This window comes from Crocuta crocuta, unplaced genomic scaffold, assembly GCF_008692635.1.
Source record: "Crocuta crocuta isolate KB4526 unplaced genomic scaffold, BGI_CrCroc_1.0 scaffold377, whole genome shotgun sequence".
Lineage (NCBI taxonomy): Eukaryota > Metazoa > Chordata > Mammalia > Carnivora > Hyaenidae > Crocuta > Crocuta crocuta.
In genome coordinates, this window is record NW_027528209.1 from 3,103,797 (window position 1) to 3,118,756 (window position 14,960).

Genomic DNA, 14,960 nt, shown 5'->3' on the forward strand with positions numbered 1-14,960 from the left:
GAGTCTTCATTTTGAATACTCAGCAAGACACAAGTTTGACCTATAAACTCCCCAAAATAGGAAAAAGGAAGCCTACAGGTTCACAGCAGTTTTGTTGACCCCATGCACTAAAAGCAAGCAAGTTATAAAGACAAGCTACAGCACAGTGGCTACAGTCTCTTCTGTCTTGTAAGAAATGCCTAACTTGAGCTCCCTTTCCCGTGCTCCCTTCCCAAGGTTTAATGTACGTGATTAATCTTGACTTGCCTTAATACCGCTAGGAATGTGGCATTGACCTCAGCTGAACACCGGCAAAGTGATTAATGTTACATGAACTGGTCGAGCTTTTTTTTTTTTTTTTTTCACTCTAGATCCTGAATAAACACATTCATGCAAGATTCGGTTGCAGACCTTTGCTCAATAGAAAATGTACCGTGATTTCAAAGGGTAATGTTTCAGATGCAATAAACAACGTTAAAGGAAACATGGCTCTTGTTAAAGAAAATGCTGTTTCAGGCTAAAGTCCCAGCGATCATAAAAGATTCATGGTGCAATAAACAAAATGAACCACAGGCAGGCAGGTCCATTCGGTGACTAACCACTGATTGAATTTCCCAACACTCTTGGACTTTCTGAGAGATAAACTATTCACCAAAGGTCCATGTTAAATATAAGGCTGTCATTTCCTTTTTAGGTTTCTAGTGAAGTCTAAGAACAGTAGAGGGTCCCCCCCTTCTTTTTTTTCCCCCCTATTGGTTGTTTGTGTTTTTGAATTTTTTATGATGTGGGAAGACTGGCAAACACTTGCTATGATTGTCAAATGCCTTAAATCAAGAAGAGAAAATGCAATAAAACACAGTTTCCATGGTAACACATTGTAACCTAGTACCTCTGGATTATGAGCCAGCTTACATCTGTGATCATTACTTGTTGACAGGCATAAATTGAGCCTAAAAGCATTAATTTTAGAGATAAAACTGGAATGTGGGGCTAAGTTATAATAATGTTTAAATATTTCCAAGGTAGTGGCAGCAAATCAACACTGGTTATGTCACCATTTAAATAATGTTAATAAACGAAGCATAAACACTTAAAAAATTTACCAGCTTTTTTCTAAAGATGGGATAACACATTTATATAAGCTCTCGAGGCCGCACGTGGTAGCGGACATATTTTCAGTGGGGTTCCCAGAAATCCAACGTCAGCAATTAAACGGTATGATAGATAGACTTTTTAATGAAGGAATGTGTTCAATATGGAAGTAACTCTGAACAATCTTGGTCATTTACTTCCTAAAACTATCTTAGGATATAAATATACAATGTTTCTGGAAGTTTCTCAGGAGACAGCATTTCCCTTTTTTTTTTTTTTTGGAAGAAACCAAAATGAAATATGAACTATCACGTTAGAAGTTGTTATTAGAAGGTGTTCATGCATGCTCTTCTACGCATCCACTCCCCTGTTCTCGTTAGAAGCATTCATACTTCTGTCAGATGCTGTAAGGCTTAAAAAAAAAAAAAAGAATGATTGTCTCCCGTATAGGCTGCCTCCAGCTGGCTTCAGCAGTTACCCATTAACCAATACGATCAACAATCAAAAAGACCATTTTTTCAAGGCTATTTGTAACACTTCCAGATATATCTTTATGACAATCAAGGTAATCGGATACTACATGCAATGGCATGATTTCATGGGATATGGCAATAAAACAATGGCTGATTTTCTCCACAGTTAGACTTTAGGGGAGAGTCCACTGAATTTCCCTGGAAACTTCTAAGTTCAACTTCCCTGCTAACACTTAAAAGGATCATGGGAGGGGCACCTGGGTGGCTCAGTTGATTAAGGGTCCGGCTTGGGCTCAGAGCGTGATCTCGCCGTTCATGCTCTGTGCTGATAGAGCCTGGAGCCTGCCTCGGATTCTGTGTCTCCCTCTCTCTCTGCCCCTCCCCTGCTCGTGCTCTGTCTCCGTCTCTCTCTCTCTCTCTCAAAGATGAATAAACGTTAAAAAAAAATGTTCAACGGGAGAGTTAAGTAAAAGACACAAAGGTCATCTTCCCCCAGTCTTGACATTTAGGGTCTTGAGGCTCAAGGATGCTGAGAGAGTGGCCACCGTACCTCAGTTACTGCTTCTGTACAACTGGGATTAGACCTACTGGATAAGGTGGTTATGAGCACCTACGGAGACAGATGCCTGCAGGGCGCTGGGAAGAGTCCTTGGTGCACGGTAAGCCCTCTGTGAAGCTCAACCCCTATGGTCACCANACTGGGTATTACAAGAGTTGACTGTATTACAAGAGAATTACAAGAGTTGACTGTAACTATTTTTGCTGGAATATATAGCACTTTCAGGAAATTGGGCCAGACTGCTTTTATTCATGCGCACTGTGCCGCTCCGAGATTCATCAAACCCCTGGTAAGAGAGCTCATGGAGTTGTGCAAGAATCCTATGGCCCAGGGTTGCTAATTTGTAGAATTAAGCCCTTGGGAACACTGCAGGGTATCTGACCCAGTGTAACACAGACTTGTGTTTAACCTATTGACCTGGGAAGGGCATGGATTTAAGAATCCTTCATACTTTGAAGAAGTAGCTTAAAGAAATATGCCAGCTACTTCTATTTTCTCAGTTCTTTTTTTTTCCCCCCCCTTCAGCCTAGCTTTTAAAGAATGTAACCATTTCGAGAAGGAAGAGAGCAATTTGCTTCCATTGTAATTGCTCTAGACTCTGGATTGTTTCAACCTGGCATTTGGTTTGTCCAAAAAAAAAAAAACCAAAAAAACCCAAAACACAAAAAACTGAAGACACTGGCCTATGCATATCCAGCTCTCAGGACTCCGTGTACTAGTTTGCAATCCCCCCTCCCCTTTTTTTTTATCCTTCATCATTTTCCGTTCACCTTCCCCCACTGCATATCCCCAGATGTAGCCCATCTTTTTAATCTGATCTCTAGTTTTTCCAACCTTAGCCAGTGACCTCGTCCTGTAAACCCAAAAAATAAAGGTTGTCATAGGATATTTCTGCTCTCTCTTAACAGCACCCTCACTTATGAGAAAGTGCTAAGGCATCGCATGAGGAATATGGAAAGCCATCAATAATTGTCAACTCCGTGGTTTAAAGAAAGGAGCTGCCCAGTTTAGGGGAAGTGTCCCTCTTTGCACTTGCTCAGGTGAATCCTTCAACCTATACGCCGAGCTGGCTCCTTATGATCTCTCCTCTATACCCTGGTTCAGTTCGTTGTTCCCGCTTCTGTATTTTTAGGATGTTTCTTTTTTCTGATTCTTCTCATGGTCTTTGTCCTCCAAACGTAGGCTTCCTTCATCCCAGGGAAGTACTTGACCCAAAGGGCAGCAAGCAATAGATGGAAGGGTATAAGCTTTCTCCAGTCAGGCCAGCCAAGTGAGTGTCTCGTGTCTCTTGAGCCACCTTTACACAATCTCCCAGGTAGGGGGGCCTGAGTGGCTCCCTAAGTGTCCGACTCTTGGTTTTAGCCCAGGTCATGATCTCACAGTTTGTAATGTTTGGGCCCCACGTTGGGGTCTGCGCTGACAGCACAGAGCCTGCTTGGGATTTCTCTCTCCCTCTCCATCTGACCCTCCCTGGCTTGCTCACTCGCATGCTCGCTCTCTCAAAAAGTAAAGAAAGAAAAGTTTTTTTAAAAATTCAAAAATAAATAAAAATAAAGAGTTTCCCAGGTAAACCACAGCAAAACGGCCCTTGCTTCTTGCGCGTCGCTACACCCTTTTCGTTATGTAAGAATGTGTGTAGTTGGTCTCTATATTCTCCATAACCAGGGAAATGCTGATCATCAGGCTGTTGCTTTCCCATGGTTTTCCTAAAAGGACATTATTTTCCTGCTCTGGAACTTTCTGGAAGCTTGCAGTAAAGGAAAATGAAGGCCGAGTTCATTGTTGAGCTTGCCAGCCAGAGACATGAACTCCCCACAGCACTCCATGCTGTTTCTCAACTCCAGTGCCCAGTGCTGGCTTCTGTTCTGATGTGTCCTGGGGGATACCACGCTTTCTACCGAGGACTGGATGAAGATCCCTACATTTACCACGTGAAACAGAAGACCACAGGCCCCAGGCGGCATCACTTCGGTTAAGGCCCCAAGTCAGTACACGGAGACTTAATACCTAACCTGACTGCAGTTCCAAGCCCTAGGAATGTGACCTTTAGCCAGTCAACAAGGGAATTTCCTGGTCAGCTCGAGGAAATTTATTGATAGGCCTCTCCCATTTCTCCTCGCAGGGCGACCTTGCCTCAAACAATGGATTCTTTGCTAATAATCTCCTTTTTTTCCATTCCCTCACTACCTCTGAAAACTTTTCATTTTCTATAGCTCCTTGGAACTCCCCTCTACTTGCTAGATGGGGCGCTGCCCCATTCATGAACTGATTAATAAAGCCAATTAGATCTTCAAAACGTACTCCGTTGAATTTTTGTTACTTAACAGTCTAAAGAGCACAGGACAAGGCATTACCTTTACTCCTTCAATTGAGCTTGTATATTCTCTGTGCTTCTCACGGCTCCGCTATGAGTAACAAACACCTCATTACGCTAATCATTAACTGAAGCATTGCTCTGAATCACAGGTTTTCAACTTTCTCTTCAGAATTGTTTCTTCCTGTGTCTGGTGATGATTTCCACACTACCTCGAAAACAGCTGACGCTCATTGACGGACAGTAGAATTCAATTGCCTTCCACATATTCACCGACAAGTACATTCCAACAGCCAGAATGGAACAGCCAGTCAGCATGATGACATCACATTCTTTCTTTGAAAGGCACTTTACAAAAAGAATATGTGGAACTCATTTTGCCATGTCCTAACGTAGCTTTGGAAAAAGGCTCCACCATCACCAGGAGGAAGGAAGGAAGGCAGACAGGCAGCAGGCAGGAAGGCAGGCGAGAAAGCAAGCAAGAGAGAAAGCAAGCAAGCAAGCAAGAGAAAGAGAGAAAGAAAGAAAGAAAAAGAAAAAATGAGATGGTTGAAATTCAGATCCATCCAGATTAGGTGAGAGGAGGAAGGGCAGCTTTGCTTTCTTGCCCTTGGGCTGCCTCCTTTCATCATTAGTAATTCTATCCTTCTCTTATCTGATCATGCAGGGACACATTATCTCACCAGCAAATGAATACACTGTGGAAAAACTCCCCAAATGCAAATGAACAAGGGGGTTGAAAACGCGCTGCCACTGAAATTAATGGAGCTCTTTCTTTTCCCCTCCCACTGCCTGTGGATGGAGAAGTTATGGATATTGTGAATTAATTCCACCTCTACTTATTCAAACTTTGTCAAGATAAACCTTTTATCTCATTGTTCTAACTGCTACATAGAGGAGATCATTTACATGACAGTAATTACGTTGCTATATTTAGTAGCATGCTCTTGGCCCATTTCTGGTAACTTGCCTTTATATAAAACATTGAATGGGCTTTTCAAAACTTGGAAGGTCTGTGTATGATACTATTTAAAACATGACAGCTAGAAAGCAGAGCAATTTGGGTAGATTTTGTACACCTCATAGCTTTTGGGGAAGATCAAAAGGGGAATAATAGCACTACCGTTCCTTTTGAAACAATGTGTACTGTTAGAAGGAAGCTTCTCTAAGTTTTATTGGCTTTCTCTTGTTCCCACAAGCGAACGATTATTTTCATTTTTTTATATATTGTGTCGGGCTACAAGCAGCTTTTTTCCCCCTTTAATCTGACATTGATTTATTTTCCTTCATCCCTTAGGTTAAAACAATGAAGAAAAAGAAACTATTCCTCTGGACCGAAGAATTTATTTGAAACTTGGACTTCAGAGAGGCCCGGGCGGCATTCTTTCGTTTGTTTCAAGGTGTTAGCTGGCTCAACCCTTTCAGACCTGTCCAAATACAATGATTTCGCTGGCAAAGAGGAGTCTGCCGGTCAGCTGAGTCACACCACGGAGAGAAGCCACGGGCCCCGTCCCTTCCTTTTCCGGTGCCCATAGTCTCTGAAGTTTTCAGTCCAGATAGCATCGCCTCACGTTTTGAGATGTCTTGTTTCAGTTGTGAGGGTTACCTGTTTCTTCAAAGTTTACTTCAAGAATGCCTCTCGATGGTTATCTGAGAAGCGTGTAATACTTCACTAAATACAAGGTCAAATACGCCCTGACCGTCCGCCATCTTCCCTCCACCTGAGTTACCCCCCTGTGGTGACTCCTCATCTTCCTAGAACCACCGCCAACTTCTCCGCGTTTCCTTTTAGTTGCTGAGCTGAGCCTGAACCGGCGACTTCACAGATTTCCCGTTCAGAAGGAGAAATAACTAGCTGATATTCTTCAAGAGACATTAAAATGGAAAGCTTCATTTAGGCTCTCACCTGATCTTTTTCTTAATTTTAAAAGTGTGTGTGCGTCCGTTGGGACAGAAGTGTGGAAGAGGAAAGGAACCCAAGTGTAAAACTGCAGGGAGAGCATGTATGGGGAGCATTTTGTCTATTAGCATGGAATTAGGAGACCAGCTCTCTGATCAGCTTGGAAAACACATGATCACGTCACGTTTCCAGCGGAGGTGGAAATCTGCAAAGCAGCAGAGCTTTGGAAATAGAGCCTTCGTACTCCCAACTCTCTATGGGCATGAGTTGCAAAGGGGGTTTTTATTAACAGCGTAGCCCTAAAGCTCTACCAGGAGACACCCTTGGCATGGCTCTGCCCCAGCTGACTCCCCTCATTCCCTACTTCCGTTCGTATACTATTCTTCCCTCGTTTTATTTAGTTTCTTATTTTTCCCCTGGACGTTCCTGTACCTTCCATGTGTCCATTGGTCCTTAGACCTTGGTGCACTAAACTCTTAACAGTGTTCCGACTCTTAAACTACATCAAGAGACGTCACAAAGGGCTCCTGATTCTTTTCCTCAGTCACAAAGGATCAGAAAGAAATTCTGCACCTATAAATACTGCACGCAACCTCCACAAACAACCGGAGAGGCCCTCTAATTGTTCTGAGCCTTTTATTAGAATCCCCAGTGCAGGCTGGAGGGGGTGATTCTGCTTTGAAAGATTCTCAGGTGATTCCTGTTCACAGCAAGGTCCCCACTGAGAGCCTTCCCCAGACGCCCATGGAAGGACCAGAAATCACAATGAATTTTCTATCCCACAGGACTATTTTCACGGCCAAAAACAATTTTGCTTCACTGGGAAACTGTATGGTCTGCCTACAGCACACCCTTCCTATTTTCTGATTCTAGCCTCTCATTCTTTGAGCTATTTCACAGCTCCGCATGTTACAGGTGACTCAGAAGACGTGTGCAGGCTTCCCTGGCTGGTACAGTTTCAATTGATTTCCCCCCACTGACCCTGGATAAAACCAGTTTTGAGCCATTTGCATACTCTTGCAATATTCCTGGTCTGTAAAGGCGTCTCTTCAGATTCTCTTTAACCAGGTGTACCCTTTTGATTAATGAAGACAATCAAATCCTTAACATGTATATGGTTTTATATCTGTAGAGGATCACGCTGTTACCCTTTTTTGAAAATTCTTTTATAACAACATTCTCCCCATCCTTTACACCTCATTCTTTCCCTCCCTCTGTTCTTTCATTTTACAGGGAGGCTGATTGGGATTTCTGAATTCAGCATTTGATGGGCATATAGATTTTCATGGGCATAATGGGGCACAGTGTTTAGAGTTGGGATGTGTAGCCGCTTGACCATAGTTTCCAAGGAATAATGAAGCTGGAGACCATCTTAGGCTCACCTAGTCCCCTCCTTTACAGGAACTAAGCCAACCAAAGCCTGGAAAAATGGAGACTTTTCCTCAAGGTCTTTTTTCCAAGTAGTAACAGAATGGAATCTGAACCCGAGTGTGGCCAGTTCCAGACTTCAAAGCCTTTATTACTACAGTAAATCTATTCTTCCCCAAGTGGGGATGAAAACGCAAACCTGAAAGTTACTGTAAGACTTTAGGGAGAGTCGGAATGTAAGGGCGCTGTAACACCATGCCTCGCTCACAGAGGCCCTCAGTGAATAAAACAGAACGACAAAGCAAATGGTGCCATTTCTGTGTCTGGTTGGTCAACCGATCTCAGTGATTCATACAGACCCTTCCCACGTCACTTATTTTCCACCAATGCTTAGGCACATAATAATCACTCAATAAAACTAAGGTGACTAGAACGAGGAGCCACACAGAGGCACCTCGGCGGATCTGAAACAACGCCCCCCTGAACGGTAGAACGTGAAATAGACCGCAGGTCGTTTTCAACCCGAGTTGCGCTCGAATCCATTCCTTAACCATAAATTCTAAACCAATCCCACGGGATTTGCAGTGAAGGGTTTCTCATCTAGAACAACGGTTGTAACTCAATACCCCGACCTACTTTTTCTAGAAACGCACTCACAGTCCTATTTTGCATGGAGGATTGTCATACACTCCGGCGAGTGCGGGACTGCCTATTTTAGGAAATCGTTAGCTGCACTTACATTGGTTACTGCTTCCTTCCTCAGCAAAACTTCCCAGGCGGACCTTCAGTTCAAGCAGATGACGCGGGGCAACATTTCGCAAAGGGCTCTAAAGCATAGATGCCCGAGAGCTCTTTCGACTGCGTGCTAACAATATTTTTATATACTCTGTTTCCACCCCCCAACCCCCCAGCTGTTTCCTTTGCTGCCTGAGCTGTCTGGCCATGTCTGAACTGCAGCTGATGAAGCCTTTTCTGGCAAGTTGCCCAGGGAGCAGCTCTCCCGTAGATTCCGCCTCTCTCTAGGAGTTGCCTGCCTTCAGTATAATGGGCAGCATTGAAAGCTGCGAGGCGTTTGGTCGACAAGGTCAGAGTGCCTTTCATTCCTGCAATAATCAACCAGTGTAGCTCTTCCTCAGACCTGGGGAGAGAGAAGATAGAGGTCAAAAGAGCAATTACATTTCACATTGACTCCAGAAAAGGCTTGGATCACAAGACTGAAAAGAAAAACGGATTCTAGCCTCCTTCGCATCTATTCCCTTTCTGGTCATCTTTGTTATTAACACTGGCCCGAAACCATAACAAGTTTTAGCTTGATGACGTGAAAAACGCGCATTTTCCACCCGCAGATGAGATCTTTCTTGGAGACATTTAGCCCTGTCAGCAGATTGCAAAAGAATGCAAATGGGCTGCAGGGTCTATAACCAGAGACAGTAAGCAAAGGCCATTAATTACGTTTTTAAAAAATGTTAACCCTCGCAGACTGGAGAACAAGCAATTGTGCTAATTTCAATCTGTAATCAGTCCCTACATTAGCATAACTTTATTTATTTAGCATTAAGGCAACAATTTAGAGAATATAATTTAGTTGGAAATGTCAGTAATTTTGCGCTGGCGCATTGTTGTGACAGAGCTACCTCTGTTTGACCTTACAGCTGCCAGGACTAATTACTTTAATTGCATTAATTGCGCTGACCATTCTGGTGCGGAGCATAGCTGCCGTGACTCTACCCACTGAGCAAAGGAACCTGGCTGAATTCTCAGTAAAAGGGGCTGTTTCTTTATAAATCTCCTTTGATTCTTTTCCGCATTTCGAGAACCCAGATAATCCACAGATTATCAGTGCTGGCACTGAGATCAAGAATCTCGAGGACAGCCCTTGAAAGAAAAAAAACACCTGTATTTGCTAAGTGATCCTTATCGCTCATTCCTGACTCGATTATAAAACAATGCCATCAGTTTACTAATGACCAAGAAGTGTTTTAAAAAAATGCTTGTGTAGGAGGAACTTAACGGAGGACTGTGGGGGAGAAGAAGGGGAAAAATAGTGGGGGAGAGGGAGGGAGGCAAACCATGAGAGACTCCTGAATGCTGAGAACAAACTGAGGGCTGATGGGGGTTGGGAGGAGGGGAAGGGGGGTTATGGGCATGGAGGGGGGCACTTGTGATGAGCACTGAGTGTTACATGGAAACCAACTTGACAATAAACTACAAAAGAAATGCTTGTGGCAGTTTGATGGTAACCCAACAATCCCCCCTTTTCTCATTTTGGAAGGAAGTGCTTTTTAAAAGTCTGTGTGCTCTTTGTTTTCACCTTGTCCAGCGAATACGCAGATTTCCCTGAGATTTGACTCAACACAAGTTGAAAGACACAGCCAGGTCCTAGGTTAAGACCTATGGTCTAATGAATCTGAGAAAGATATTTTCTCCAGATAAGGAAAGCCCTATAAGACCTCGAATAAATAATTTGCTGCTGGGAACATATCTCTTAGCTGAAACGAAGAACTCTTGAAATACACATTCTAACACATGGAACTATGGAACCAGAAAATCACAGAGCTTACATATCATCCAGTTCGCATGCCCAACCAAGGCAGGTGTCCGCTCCTCCTCGTTTCTTCCAGATGACCATCTCGTCTCTGGTTGGACACTTCAGGCTATTTTCCTCAGATAATTCCGATAACTTTGTTCAACTATTTGGATTGCGAAAACATTCTATTAGGTAATGACCCAAACTTACCTGCTTTAACTTTTATCCACTAGGTAATAATAGGTACTGAAGGGCTGCTGTGTTCCAGGCACTGTTTTAGACCTTCCATATGCATTTATGTATTCGTTTCATCCAGCCAGCAGGGCTGTGCAGTATGTATTACCGTATGTTGCAATTAGCTGCCATGCATACGAAGTAATGAAATTCATGGCAGAGCCTGGACTCAAAACCGGTATTTGGGTCTGGAGACCCCGAGCTTGATCTGGATGCTAGACTGCCTCGGGATTAGATCAAATTCTGTCTCCACAGAGGAAGGGTTCACAGAACTGATACAGCCGCTCTCCTGCTGTGCCGGTCACTCCTGGCTAGCTGTCCCGCCCGCTGTGTTGATGACTCCTCGCTAGCTGTCTCTGGTTGGTTTCTCACCTGGCAGACCTTCCATCTGGCAACATTGCTCTTGAAAGCGAGGCACCCGGGGCGCCTAGGCGGCTCAGTCAGTTAAGCATCTGACTCAATTTCAGCTCAGGTCATGATCTCACGGTTCGTGGGGTCAGGCCCCATGTCGGGCTCTGTGCTGACATGTGGAGCCTGTTTGGGAGTCTCTCCCTCTCTCTCTGCCCCTTCCCCGTTAGCTCTCTCTCTTAAAAGTAAATAAAAACATTTAAAAAATTAAAAAAGAAGAAGAGGCACCCAGATCGCAATAAAGACTTAGCACTCCCACGGTGTACAGTACTTAAGGCTAAGTTCTACTTTTCTGCAAGCTCTTAGCCCACATATCACACCCTCCAGGAAGTTTTCTTGACCCCTGGGCTACCTTAGGAAGCCTTACTATTATTATTACTATTAAAATCTTTATTTATTTTTGGGTGTGGAGGGGCAGAGAGAGAGATGGGGACAAGAGATCGGAAGTGGGCTCCGTGCTGACAGCAGACAGCCCAATTTGGGGCTTGAAGTCGCAAACCACGAGATCATGACCTGAGCAGAAGTCAGACGCTTAACCCACGGAGCCACCCAGGGGCCCCAAGGAGCCCTTATTATAAGCTGTGGTGGGACCACAAAACTTTCCTTATTAGCGTGAACTCCTGGCAGTTTAACACTTAAAGTGACCCAGATACCCTGCCTTTAATTTTCAACAGTTTCACCGTTCGTTAGGCCATGCCACACAGAGCAGGAAAAAATTTACAGAACTCTTGATTCCTTCAGGTTTGAGCTATGTCTTCTGATTACATGGGGTCCACAGGAAGAGGTACATGAATGGCTCCTTTAGTTTTCTTTCCCCCAGTGCATCCCCAGCTCCTTCTTGCCTGTGGAGCCCTGGCTGTGAACTTTCTCACGGATCTTAAACCCTTTGGGCCTAGACTTTATCCCTTCCTCCGTGGCTCCTTTATATCCAGCTATTTTCTCGAACATAGCCTGTGACTCTGGCTAACCTGGATTCTCACGGTATCTCCCATATACCCAAACTTCTGTTTCCAGGACTAGGCTCATGGCAGTTGCACTCTGCGTACATCCTTCTCTCCCGTCTGCTTTCCGCTTCCACAGAAGATCTGTGACCCCTTTCCTTGTCCATGCTCACCGCAAGCAGCACGTCCACATCTCTTCCAGAGCCTTTGCGATGGGTTATTCTGGCAATTCTATCATGCCAGGCTCTCTCCACGACCTCCTTTCTCTGTCCCCTGGCCCCTTTCCTTGGTCCCCTTGTGTACGGACCCTTGTGGTGGCGGCCGCCTCCTGGATGTCACACCTCTGTGGTCCTGCACACAAAGTCACGAAGGCGCTGGCTGCTGGCATTTATCACTCTGTATTTTCAGTCCTCAGCACATCTGCGGGGCATCCTACGTGTTCCGTCTGAGGTCATTCTTCTGGGGAAGACAGAGCAAAGCAAGAGCTGAATAATTCTATTTGCTCTTTGTCTTGTTGACATTACTTCACAGTCGTTAACAGTGTGACTAAGAGTTCTGTGTTCCTGCTCCTTACACGTTGGTCAAAGTTATTTTTCCCTCATCCTTCCCCCCCTGCCCCCAGCAAACCTGAGCCTATTGTTTTTACTTTATTCTTTATGATACCATTCTTCTAGGTTTGTACCGTTGCATTGTTTTTGTTCTTGGCTGCAAGTTCTTTGATCTTTCAAACACGCTTTCTTTTTTTTTTTTTTTTTTAATTTATTTCTGAGACAGAGAGAGAGAGACCGCGTGAGCAGGGGAGGGTCAGAGAGAGAGGGAGACACAGAATCCGAAACAGCCTCCAGGCTCTGAGCTAGCTGTCAGCACAGAGCCCGACGCAGGGCTCGAACCCATGAACCGCGAGACCATGACCTGAGCCAAAGGTGGACGCTTAACCGACTGAGCCACCCAGGCGCCCCTCAAACAGGCTTTCTAAACTCACCACTCAAAGGAGAGTTAGTTCTCTGAGCAACCATACTGATTTCTTTAGTTTCTCTTCCGTATTCGGCTAATTATTATTATATAGTTAGAATTTCATCTTCTGTTCCTTCTGGACCTATCCATACCTTTTTGGAAACCCTGTGCCCATGAGACCAAACCTATGTATTGTTCTTGAACTTTCTGAAATCTGCTTTTGCATAGTCTAGGATGCATGTCAGATACTGGTGTATTTTTCTGTCTTTTGCTCGTTTGAATTCTAAGATCTCATTGCCTCCCAAGTTTTTCAGCACTTCTTTGTTCTGCACCTGCCCTTTCTTGAAGATCAGAATCAAGTTTAAAAGCTTCAGTTAGTGAAGCATCTGACTTCGGCTTAGGTCATGAGGTCATGGTTCATGGGATCGATCCCTATGTCAGGCTCTATGCTGACAGTGTGGAGCCTGCTTGGGCTTCTCTCTCTCTTCCCCTCTCTCTGCTCCTCCTCCACGTGCACTCTCTCTCTCTCTCTCTCTCTCTCTCTCTCTCTCAAAATTAAGCATTTAAACAAAAATCAAGTTGAGAGTAACTATGTCTTCCACATCCAAGCTGACAATCTACATCTCTTTATCTGCTGGGTTGAGGACCTCTATTCCCAGAGGTGAGAGGGGCCCCACCCCCCAAATGCCTAATATGATAGGTGGTCCTCCCAAACTTTGGTTCCCGTGAGCGGGCACCAGCAAGGAATGCCAGAGGAGGAGGAGTGGAGGCAGCCTCGAGAGAGGTACCCAGCTTCCTTCGCTGGAGGAAAGGCTAACAGTCTCTTACCAAAGTCATGGAGCACTGCCATCATCCTTTGCCCAGAGGGGTTCCTCTACAGTCCTAGAGTGGAGACAGCGATGCGGAGGAGGTAGGAGACCTAGTGTGGGAGAAATGGAAAACGATGAAGCAGGGAGGGGCGGAGTGGGGGAGTAACGTCTACTGAGATGCTGTTGTGTGCCAGGCACCGCGGCAGGCACCTCCACACGCCGATCGCTCCTTCCTCCCAATGCCATTTTACCACACGGGGCAACCGTGCCTCAGGTAAGTTGCTGGACTTCGCGAAGTCACAGAGCCAGGGAATGCAGAAGCTGGGACTGAATCCTACAGTTGAGCATGACGGGACAGTCAAACCAGGAACTTACAATTCGTGGGTGGCAGATAATCTCTGTTGTATGTTTGCAATCGTAATGATCTTACAAGGGACATATACGTACAAATCAATGCCTAGTACGACCAACCCACAGAGAATACTCATTTTGTTGAACATAACTAATAATTTTCATGAATAGCACTAGAATTTAATCAGATCTTCTTTCTCGAAACATGTAGCCATTATTTCAGTATTTTTGCCAGGCAGACTTTTCTCTTTGTTTGGTTACATTTTGTTTTAGTTTAAAATTCCATTGGTGACATTTCTGGGCAAAATGGAGAGAAAAACGAAGCAACACCAAAGTGAGAGGCACATAATTTGTGACCCTTAAAGGGACTGGTCTTCTTGGTACATTATTGTCAGCTAAACATATAAATGTTCTTTGAAAAGTCTGCTTCCAGATGTTAATGGAAGTATTGATTTTCCCCTTTTTTTTTTTTTATAACATCTATTTACCATGCTACCTCCTCATCTCCATTCTGAGCTCTGCTCTCTTGAGTGTCAGTGTCAGAGGCAAGTGCCAAAATCAAGGTGACTAAGTGGGTGTCAGGCCAGTTGCAGAAACAGAGAAAAGACTTAACTAATGGCATTGGTCTTCCAAGTCAGTGGACCCTGTCTCACCTAATTTCATTATCAATTCACCACAGGAGCCTGACAGAGTCAGTATGTTACGTCAGATTCAAAGCCTCAAAAACGAAAAGAGGAAAAAAAAAAATCCAATCTCAGAGTCAGGTAAAAACATCATAATTCAGAGAAAATCTTTATTATTGATTTATAGCTGCAAACGCTTGTCCCGAGATTTCCTCTTTAAATTAAGAATGCTAATGATTTCCCATCCTGAAATTCATCCAAAAGTTGCACACGTTTTAAAAAGGCACTAATTGTGGTACTTCAACCGGGGAGTGCCAATGCCTAGTCCTTTCAGCAACTGGGGTCGATGACGCCCCGTGGTTTTCTTGAGAATCATGCTTCCTTGGGAGGCATTCTCTTGTGTGCCAAGAGGCCATAAATTTGAGATG